We start from the raw sequence: 10,083 nt of genomic DNA, 5'->3' as shown, positions 1-10,083 counted from the left end.
TCACCATTGAGAAATGCTGTCGTAACATCCATGGAGCTCAAGAGCAAAATGTGCAACAAGTGCCATGATTATCCTAAAAGAGTCTTTCAATGAAACTAGAGAGAAAGTCTCTTTATAATCAATTCCTTCATTTTGAGTAAAACCTTTAGCTACAAAACATGCTTTATATCTTTCCACATTGCCTTTTGCATCCCTTTTGGTTTTGAAATTCCACTTACAATCAATAGGTTTTGCACCTTTTGGCAATGAGGCATGTTCCCAAATTTTATTGTCTTGCATAGATTTATACTCTTCATGGATGGCTTCGATCCACTTTTGATAATTTAAATCCTGCATGGCTTGACGAAAGTTGATTGGATCATCTTCCCTCATTCCACTAGTATCTTCATGTTCTTGGAGAAAGACAATGAAATCATTTGGTATAACTCTTCTCCTTTCTCTAGTGGACCGCCTTAAGGATATTTGTTCTTGAGGTTGTTGAATTTGTTCTTGAGGAACAATCATTTCATTATGAATAAGGGTTTGTTCAACATTGTTTGAGTGAAGAGCTTGATATGCTTCTTTTTCAGTGATAGGTATTAAGATCTGTACATTGTCAAAAACAGTAGTAGGAATGTTAATTGATTCCTCCTCATAAAAAACAATGTATTTGACTTTATTTCTCCCCCCAAACTCACATCCTCAAAAAGATTGCAGTTCCCATTTTAAAAATTTTCTTAAGTGTGAAATCATAAAATTTATACCCCTTTGATCGCTCAGCATAGCCAATAAAGTAGCTGCTAAGTGTTTTGGATTCCAGCTTATTTTCATGTAGCTTGTAAAGCCTAGCCTCAACTGGGCATCCCCGAACATGAAAATATTTTAGACTAGGTTTCTTTCCAGTCCAAAGCTCATAAGGTGTCTTAATAACTGCTTTAGTTGGTACTCTATTAAGAATATAAGCTGCTGTTTTGAGTGCTTCTCCCCAAAGTGACTCTGGTAAAGTAGAATGACTAACCATACTCCTTACCATATCCTTAAGAGTATGGTTTCATCTTTCAGCTACACCGTTCATACTTAGGAGAACCTGGTAAGGTGTACTGTGGGACAATTCCACATTCCTCTAAGTATTGAGCAAATAGTCCAGGATGTTGTTCACCTGAACCATCATATCTACCATAATATTCACCACCACGGTCAGATCAAACGCTCTTGATTGATTTGTTAAGTTGTTTCTCAACTTCAGTCTTAAATGTTTTGAATACGTCTAAAGACTGTGATTTATCATGAATTAAAAATAGGTACCCATATCTAGAGTAATCATCTATGAATGATATGAAGTATTGTTGACCATTCCAAGAAGCCGCAAGAAATGACCCACAAATAACAGTATGAATTAATTCTAAGACGTCTGTAGCTTTGTTGGAACCTAAATTCTTTACTTTGGTCTATTTTTCCTTGATACAATTAATACTAACTTCAAAGTCTGTAAAGTCAAAGGAGTATAAAATACCATCATACACAAGCGTTCAACTCTGGATTTTGAGATGTGTCCCAAACATTTGTGCCATAAAAATGCCAAATTTTCTTGACTTCTTTTGCATTTTGAACCACATGATTCCAAATGTAATGATTAATTATAGGATGTAATTGTGCCAAGCATATATAAATTATAAGGGCATTAAGATATCCAATTCCAACAATATTTGAACTTAAAGACAAAGTAAACATATCGTCTCTAAAGGAACCAAGAAAACCAAATTTGTCCAACAAGGAAACTGAAATCAAATTCCGCTTAAAAGACGGAAAAACAAAAGTGTCTTTCAAATCCAAATAAAAACCAATAGATAATAATAATCTAAAATGCCCGATTGCCTCCATTGCTACCGACTTTCTGTCAATCACAAAGATGTGTCTTTCAACATCAGTTGACTTTCGGCAATTCAGGTAACCCTACATAGAAACACTAATGTGAGTAGTTGCACCAGAGTCTGACCACTATGTGTTTCTAGGCACTGAAGTCATATTTACTTCAGAACAGACCAAAGTAAGAGATGCACCTTTCTTTTTACGCCAAGCATGATACTTGGTACGTTCTTTCTTTGAATGTCCAGGTTTCCCACAAGAGAAACAACCTTTGATATCTTGTTGTTGTTTCTTAGGAGCTGGACCCTTAGCAGCTTCATATTTCTTTTTCCTTTTGACATTTTTCTTAGAGGTGCTTGCAAAGTGAATACTTTCTGTACTATCTTGCTTTAATCTCTCTTCCTCTTGTACACAATAAGAAATCAACTCATTGAGAGTCCATTCACCTTTTTGACAGCTTTAACTGACCTTAAATTGATTAGAGTGTGTAGGAAGAGAGATCAAGACTGGATGCACAAGCAAACCATCAGATAGGTCAAGCTGAAGCGCTTTTAGTTTTAATACTAGATGAGACATTTCCATAATGTACTCCCTAATATTTCCTTTGCCCTTATATTTCATACAAATCAAGCGTTGTAAGAGCATGCTTGTTTCAGGTTTATCGTTTTTGGCAAAACGCTTTACTATTTTAGCAAGGAAATCTTTGGCATTAGTTATTTCTTCGGATACCACACCTCTAAATGCCTCTAGAATGCCACACTTTATGATCATTAGACACATGCGGTTTGAGCGATCCCACTTCTCATGAAGTCTCCTTTCATCCAGAGAACTCTCGACTAAAGGAGAAGGAGGTTGCTCTATCCTAAGTGCAAGATAGATCCATGCAACCTAAAATTATATGAATGTTTTCTTTCCAATCTTTGAAGTTTTAACCATTAAGAATAGGTACATTGTTGAGGTTAGCAGATATTGTTGTAACATTCGCCGTTAAGAAAAGAAATTTAAACATATGATAATGTTCACATTAGTAATGGTCAATATGTAACAATTAACCATAATAATCATAAAATTCAATTAATGGTTAATCCCTTCACAAGATATCTAACACAACATCAACATCAAGTCTTGGGACAGTAATATTGACTGTAAGCAATAATCTTGGCATAGTGATCAAATATTGACAATAAATGCACGTTAAATAACAAACCTATCTTTGGATCAATTTATTATTTACATGCCAAAAAGCCTTATAATTGTCACAAATTAATCACCACAAAAATGTCTATAATTTACATCAAATATTAACATTCCTCTGGGCCGACTAATATTTTCTAAAGTATACAAATACTCAAATATTAAACACTTTCATCAATAATCTCTGCAAGAGAGGTCATTTTGACGACATCGAATTTCAATTATTCAATTATATGTTTAACATAACCTTAATTAACCATAAAATTAATTTACCAAAATTTGAATTAATGATTGTCTAAAATAAAAAATATATATATTGATGAAACAACGTAATTTTACACAACATAAATTTAGTGCAAAGAATTTCATAACATATATAATATCAAATGCATCATTAAAAATATACATTAAACACAGTATATCATCAACGGTAATTACTAAACTTTAATGTTATGAAACATAAATTAAGTACTGTACTTTGTTGGATTATAAAATTAATTAACTGAATTTAAACACAGACCTGAAATGTTGAGGGCATTGAATCCATAAAACCCATGAGAAAATAAATGCAATTCTCATTTTGATGGAATTTATAAATTGAAGACTGCACATGAACTCTAAATCCATGCCAACCGAAATACACCCAACCTCTAAAAAAATGTAATCGCAAATAGTGGCTTAAAAAAAAAACTTTCGATGAAAAGTTTGAACTTTGACAGCCATTAATGCAAGATATAGGAATTAACTATAAAATTGATGGAATACGTATTCAATTCACATACGTTCATAATTTGTTTTGGCCACTTAAAGTCAAAATATGAGCTTATTGACTAATAAAAAAAAGATGACAATTTTTGCTTGCCAATTGTAAGGTTATACACAAGCTCTTTCCATGTATATTTATTTTATTTTATTATTATTTTTTAATAATAATTAAAACGCATGAAACCCATAAAAGACGACTGTAAGTTTTATGTAAAGTCGACTATAATTTGGTAAGTGTGTGCAAACAGTGATTATAAACCTCAAATTGAGTCTACACAAACATGAAATTGCACCAAATTAAAGAATAAAAGATGCTTGCAATTTACCGAGGGAATTTAACCATAAATTCCATCCCTACATGCACTGAATGCTACTAAATAAAAGAATTGAAAGATGTCAATCTTGAATATATCTTAACGGAAAGGAAGCATTCAAGATGGAAGGAAAAAAAAAACCCCTTATTGAATGTATGTCAACATAATTCTCAATAATTAACAATGGGAGGGCTCTGATACCACTTGTTGATAAAAATTAAAGCACATAACTTAAAGGCCATAAATCTATTTCCCATGTTGATTCGAGAGAGTTAAACAAAAATAAGCGGAAGCGTACTTGAATTCATAATGAAAGTAGATTTATGAGATTTGATCTTCCAAGTTAAGATAACTCACGATTGGACTTATTGTTTTCTCAAATGTCTTCTCTATTAATTAGAAGAAGTAGAGAGTCGTTTCTCTCTGAAGAAATTAGAGAGAATATTGTGAAACGTTATCTAACTTGGGGACCATAACCCCTATGTAACCAATCAAAATGAAAACATGGGTCGGTTACATGGTTTTTATATTTCCAATTGGACCCTTCATCAAATTAGAATTATTTTATGGTATCTATACATTTTGCCTATGGTCATTTTATAATTATTCCATTGAAAAAACTTACACAAGATCACTTCTCTTGGTCTAATTAAATAGCAAAAAAAAAAAAAAACACACACACACACACACACATCAAATGCTTACCGGTGTGGCCCCATATTATTAGAAATTCTAATATTACTCGGTTAAAAGTGGGTATAAGTTAGCACTGGATGAAATCCATGAAGCATCTTGTAATGAGATGTAGAAAATAGGTTGATGGAAAATTGTTTGAAATTTAAATTTACCCACAAAGATGAAGATTTTTATGTAGAGAGCTGGCCTGGGCACACTTTTCATGAACTTAAACCTTAAAAAAAAAAACGCAAATAATGGAAGAGTATGGTTGTCTGAAATCCATGCCTTGTGGTCTTGTAAATTGATGGACAATTCATGAGTTTTTTGGAATCCAACTTCTAGATTGTATGATATTGCCTACTTTGACATTCATACTTTGTTTTGTAGGCCAATTAAGGACCTTAACAAGGATGGACTCAACATGTTCGTGTTAATTCTATGGTCATTTCAGAATCAGAGGAATCACAACATCAATAATTCTCTGAAAACTTTAATGTTGGAAACGATAAGAAAAAACTGGAACGGTAGAGAAATTGTTGTTGTGTCGTGGGCGGAACAACTACCTTGAAAGCAAAATTGGCACGACTTTGGTGCTAAATCATTGTATTGCCGGAATGCTCCCCAAGGTTAACACAACCTCTGACTTAGACTTGTACTCGTCAGAACAAAGTGGTATCAAATTCGTGCTTAGAAAATCCTTCGAGAATACAAGTGAGAGAATAAAGTAGAGAATGAGAGAAAAGGAAATGGAATGATTTTGAAATGGAAGAAGAATGCTTTATTTATAGGGAATGAAATGACAAAAATAGATTTTTTTAATTTAAAAATAAAAAATAAAGAATAACTTACAATTGGCCATTTCTTGACACATGGCAAGACTTATTCTTAAAGGGGTGAGGACCAAACATGTGTTCAATCAATCTCATAAATTAAGAAATTTTTAAAGAAATCCATCTTCATAAAAAAAAATAAGCTTGACCCACCTAAACAAACGGTGATAGCCGCATGCGTGTGGAATATGCTTTGAGCTTACCCCAAACCACTTTTACAAGCCCACTAAAAGACTTTAATATATAAACATCTTTCTAAAAGAAAAACTTTCCACGTGGGACAAAGAAGTTTATAAAATATATATTTTTTATTGTCATTCCTAATAACCCTCCATGAATGACAAATAATAAAATAAAATATTTTATGAGTAAGGAAAGTAAACTTAAGCATTAATCCATTTCGATTTGAATTAATGCATAGTGAAATAGGGCAACAATCTAAGTAGTGAAAGTGAGTTCCCTCTTAAACTTCCAGTAATTATAGTTGAGACTCCTGCAACACATTTAAATCTTTGATTTTGATTCTGTGATAATCATCAAGTGTTATTAATGACCATTCACATAAAAACCTCGGGTCATCATGAAAGCTCTAGAAAGAGACTCCTCAACTCTTTCATAGAAGGCAATCTCACCTTTGCAGTCACGTTATTGCATGATCAAGTTTATCGTAGATAAACCATGCAAAAAACTTGAGCTATGAAGACTTTTGAATATTATCCATATAGTCATATATGGACCACTCAAATAAGGGCTATGAATTTATAAAATGTTTAACTGCATCCATCAAGTCCATACACTGACCACCCAAATAAGGTCTATAGATTCACACTACATCCATGAAGTTCATACATAGACCACCCCAAGGAAGGACTATGGATTCATATAAGTGCAAAACATCATGGTTTTAGTCTCATACATCTTAAGAACTCCAAAATTACTCTCCTAGTGGCCTTTGGTGAGAGGATTCACTAAGCTCCTCTCGGACCTCACGTACTCTAAGGAGATAATTCCATCTTTCAACAACTGTTTCAGAGCTCAGTGTCTTAGATGTATATGCATGGTGTCTCTTGCCATTGTACATACTCTTTTTGGCAATTCTTGTGGTAGTACGTGAGTCACAGTTAGGGATACATGTACGGATTCCCCCCACAATGGCATGTCCCTAAGAAAACTTCTCAGCCATTCAGACTCTTGCCCTACTAGTTCAAGTGGTATTAACTTAGATTTTGTTGATTTTCATGAGATAGCTCCTACACAAAAAGTACACATATATTCTAGTGGAGCTTACCTCATCATTATCTGTAACCCAATTTACATCACAATATTCTTCTCGTACATCAGGAAATTTGTTAAAATGCAAAAAAAAAAAATTCATTGTACCTCTAAGATACCTTAACAAACGATGTAGGACATTTCAATATTCTTTACTAGGGTTATGTGTATATCTACTCAATCTACTCACAGCGTTTGCAATATCCGTTCTAGTGTAGTTCATTAAAAATATTACACTACCTATGATTTTTGTATGTTCAGATTGAGACACACTATCGCCCTGATTTTTCTTAACTTATGTTGGTATCATAAAGTGTTCTTACATGTGAATTATCATAGTGATCAAATTTCTTCAACATTTTTTCAATATAGTGTGATCAACATAAGGAAATCCCATTGTCATTTCTTCTTATCTTAACACTAAGTATTACATCAACCTCTCCTAAATCTTTCATTCCAAAATGTGAAGCTAGGAGTAACTTGGTCTCATTATTGAAATTTAAATTCGTACAAAAATAAGCATGTCATCAACATATAAGCATATGATAATACAATCACCTCAAAACAATTTTGAGTAAATACATGTATATAACAATTTATTTTATAATCATTGTTTACTAAAATACCATTAAAACTTTCTTATCATTGCTTAGGAGCTTGTTTAAGACCATAAAGAGACTTTTTAAACTTGCAAACTTCATTTTCCTGACCAACAACTAGAAAGCTTTCAAGTTGTGTCATTGATCTCCTCGTCTAAATCCCATTAAGGAATGCCATTTTTACATCCATCTGCTATATTACTATGCCAGGAATAACATCAAGAACTATTAAAGATCTAATAGTAACTATATATGGTTATAGGAGAATACGTGATAACTTTCCCTAAAAGAGTTATTTTGCAAGAAAATAGCCTTGGGTAGATAGTAATATACACAAATGAAGCTCTCTATATATTTTTATTCTATGCTCATGAATTGTAAATTTTCAAAGCAATATTATAGTGTTAGTCAATGGAGATTTAGGTGAAATATTTCTAACTTCGATTGTTTTATTGTAGCATTATGAATGCTGGACCATTGGTTCTAAAAGCCGAAGAAAAGCAGAGCTGAAAGCGACAGACTATTACTCAAGGACTTATTGCAGTAAAAATTAGAGAAAAGAAGCAACCATTTAAGGCTGAATCTAACATTCCATCCAATTTCCATCTTTTTCATTACACACAAATCCTTAGAGAAAAAAAGACTAAGGACAAAGGGAGGAGGACCCGAAGAAGCACCTGAAGAAGAAGGAGAAAGAGCTGGAGTTTTTCTACACTTTATTCTTCTTCCTTCGTTTGTATTTCTTTGTGATGAATTTGTTAGTCATTTCTTGTGCTCCTTCTTCTATGACATTGCATAGATAAACCCATAGTAGGGGGAGAATGTTGTGAACCCACCTTGAATTGTGAACTTTGCTTCAGTTTATAATGATGATGCGTACTGAGTTGAAGTTTGTTTTTATTGTTTAACTTTCAATATGCTTGATCACCATATTGGATAAACTCTTTGTTAACTTTTGGAAAATTGTAATAGATAGTGTTTGGCTTCAACTTGTGCTAGATCTACATTCGAGTTTAGAGTGGGAGTACTTAGGAATAAGGCTCACCTAGCATGGCAAAAAACTAAACTAGTGTTGTTGCTCAGAACTAAATCTAAATAGAATAAAATATGGGAAATCTGGGAAGATTCCACATCTGTTGGGCCAGTGTCGTTAACATTATTGTTGCTATAGCATTGTTTGCTTGCACTCAAAGTAATACGCATAAATTTGCCCTGCCTTTCACACCTTGATTAAATCCACTTTCTTTGTGTGATATGTGTTTTGAATTCATTCACTTTGCATTCCTCATTGTTTTAGAACAAACTTTTTATGCTGAAATTTATTTACAAAACAACTGTAATTTAACCCAAGTAATTGTTAGTTTCCTTGCTTTTTCTTGAGTAATCATTGACGTGTTGAGTTATCAATCCTTGTAGGTTCGATTTTTAACACTTACTACACGATTGTGTACACTTGCACAAAGGTTTTAAATCGTTAACAATACATATCAAACTAACCAATACCATATTTTTGTGTTTAACCTACAACCATTAATCTAACCTTGTATTTTTATATTGAACCATCTGATTTCATTTTTCTTTTAAAGATCAATTTGTACCTAATAGGTTTATAGGTAAATATATAAATTCTCAAGCTTGATTCATAATAATGAAGTCTAGTTCACTTTTAATTGCTTCTTTCCGTAAGCTAAAATCAAAGGAATTTATAGCTTCTTGATAGGTTTTAGGATTTTCATCTATCAGATGCATGCAAGCAAATTTAAAATCTATATTGTCAAAGTTTTCCACTAGGTAGGTAGTTACAAAGTCAAGTCCGAAACTTTTACGAATCTATTATCTTTTACTACTCATAGGTTCTGAATCTTTAGTAGTATCCATCATAGGTTCAACATCTATCATATCATCAGAAGTGCAGGGTAAAGACATGCATACTTGTTTTGAAAATCTACTAGATTCGTCAGCAGTATGAATCATAGAGAAAATGTTGTCAAAAAATTCAGCATTTTTATTCTCACACACTGAGTTATTACTTAAACATATGAACATGAACTATTTTGAGCACAACCAATAAAAATACAATCAAAGTTTTTAAATCCAACCGTATGTCTTTTGAGTGCTGGATATACCACTTTTACTAAATTCCCCCACACTCTCAGGTAGTTCAGGTTGGGTGAATATCATTTCTAGAGCTTGTACGACGTCTTATTAAACTTTCTGTGAGAAGCCTTGTTAAGAATAAAATTGGCAAACAACACAGCTTCCCTTACATATCATTAGACAAGCTATAACTTAATAGCATAACATTTATCATTTCCTCTTAAGGTTCCATTTTTGCATTCCAATTATTCCACTTTGTTGTAGTGAATATGGAGCAGTAACTTCATGTCTAATTCTATTTGATTCACAAGACTGCTTAAGATAATTATCACTAATTTACCACCCTATCCAATCTTAATTGGTTTTCTACTTCAGGTTTGAATTTAAAAAACATAATACTTGCTTCATCTTTTGATTTCAGGAGATATATTTTTGTATATCTAGAAAAATCATCAACAAAGAAAATATAGTAATTTTTTTCCACCTCTA

General features: G+C 32.7%; 1 pseudogene; it reads right to left on the bottom strand.

Moving 5' to 3' along the window:
• LOC148211764 (uncharacterized) lies at positions 1-2,827 on the bottom strand (annotated as a pseudogene).
• Positions 2,828-10,083: the final 7,256 nt, after the last annotated feature.

This window comes from Momordica charantia (assembly GCF_013281855.1).
Source record: "Momordica charantia cultivar OHB3-1 chromosome 4 unlocalized genomic scaffold, Mcharantia_2.0 BLBB01000004.1, whole genome shotgun sequence".
NCBI classification, from domain to species: Eukaryota; Viridiplantae; Streptophyta; class Magnoliopsida; order Cucurbitales; family Cucurbitaceae; genus Momordica; species Momordica charantia.
The sequence above is the reverse complement of the archived record's forward strand: the minus strand, read 5'-3'. Positions and strand labels throughout refer to the sequence as shown.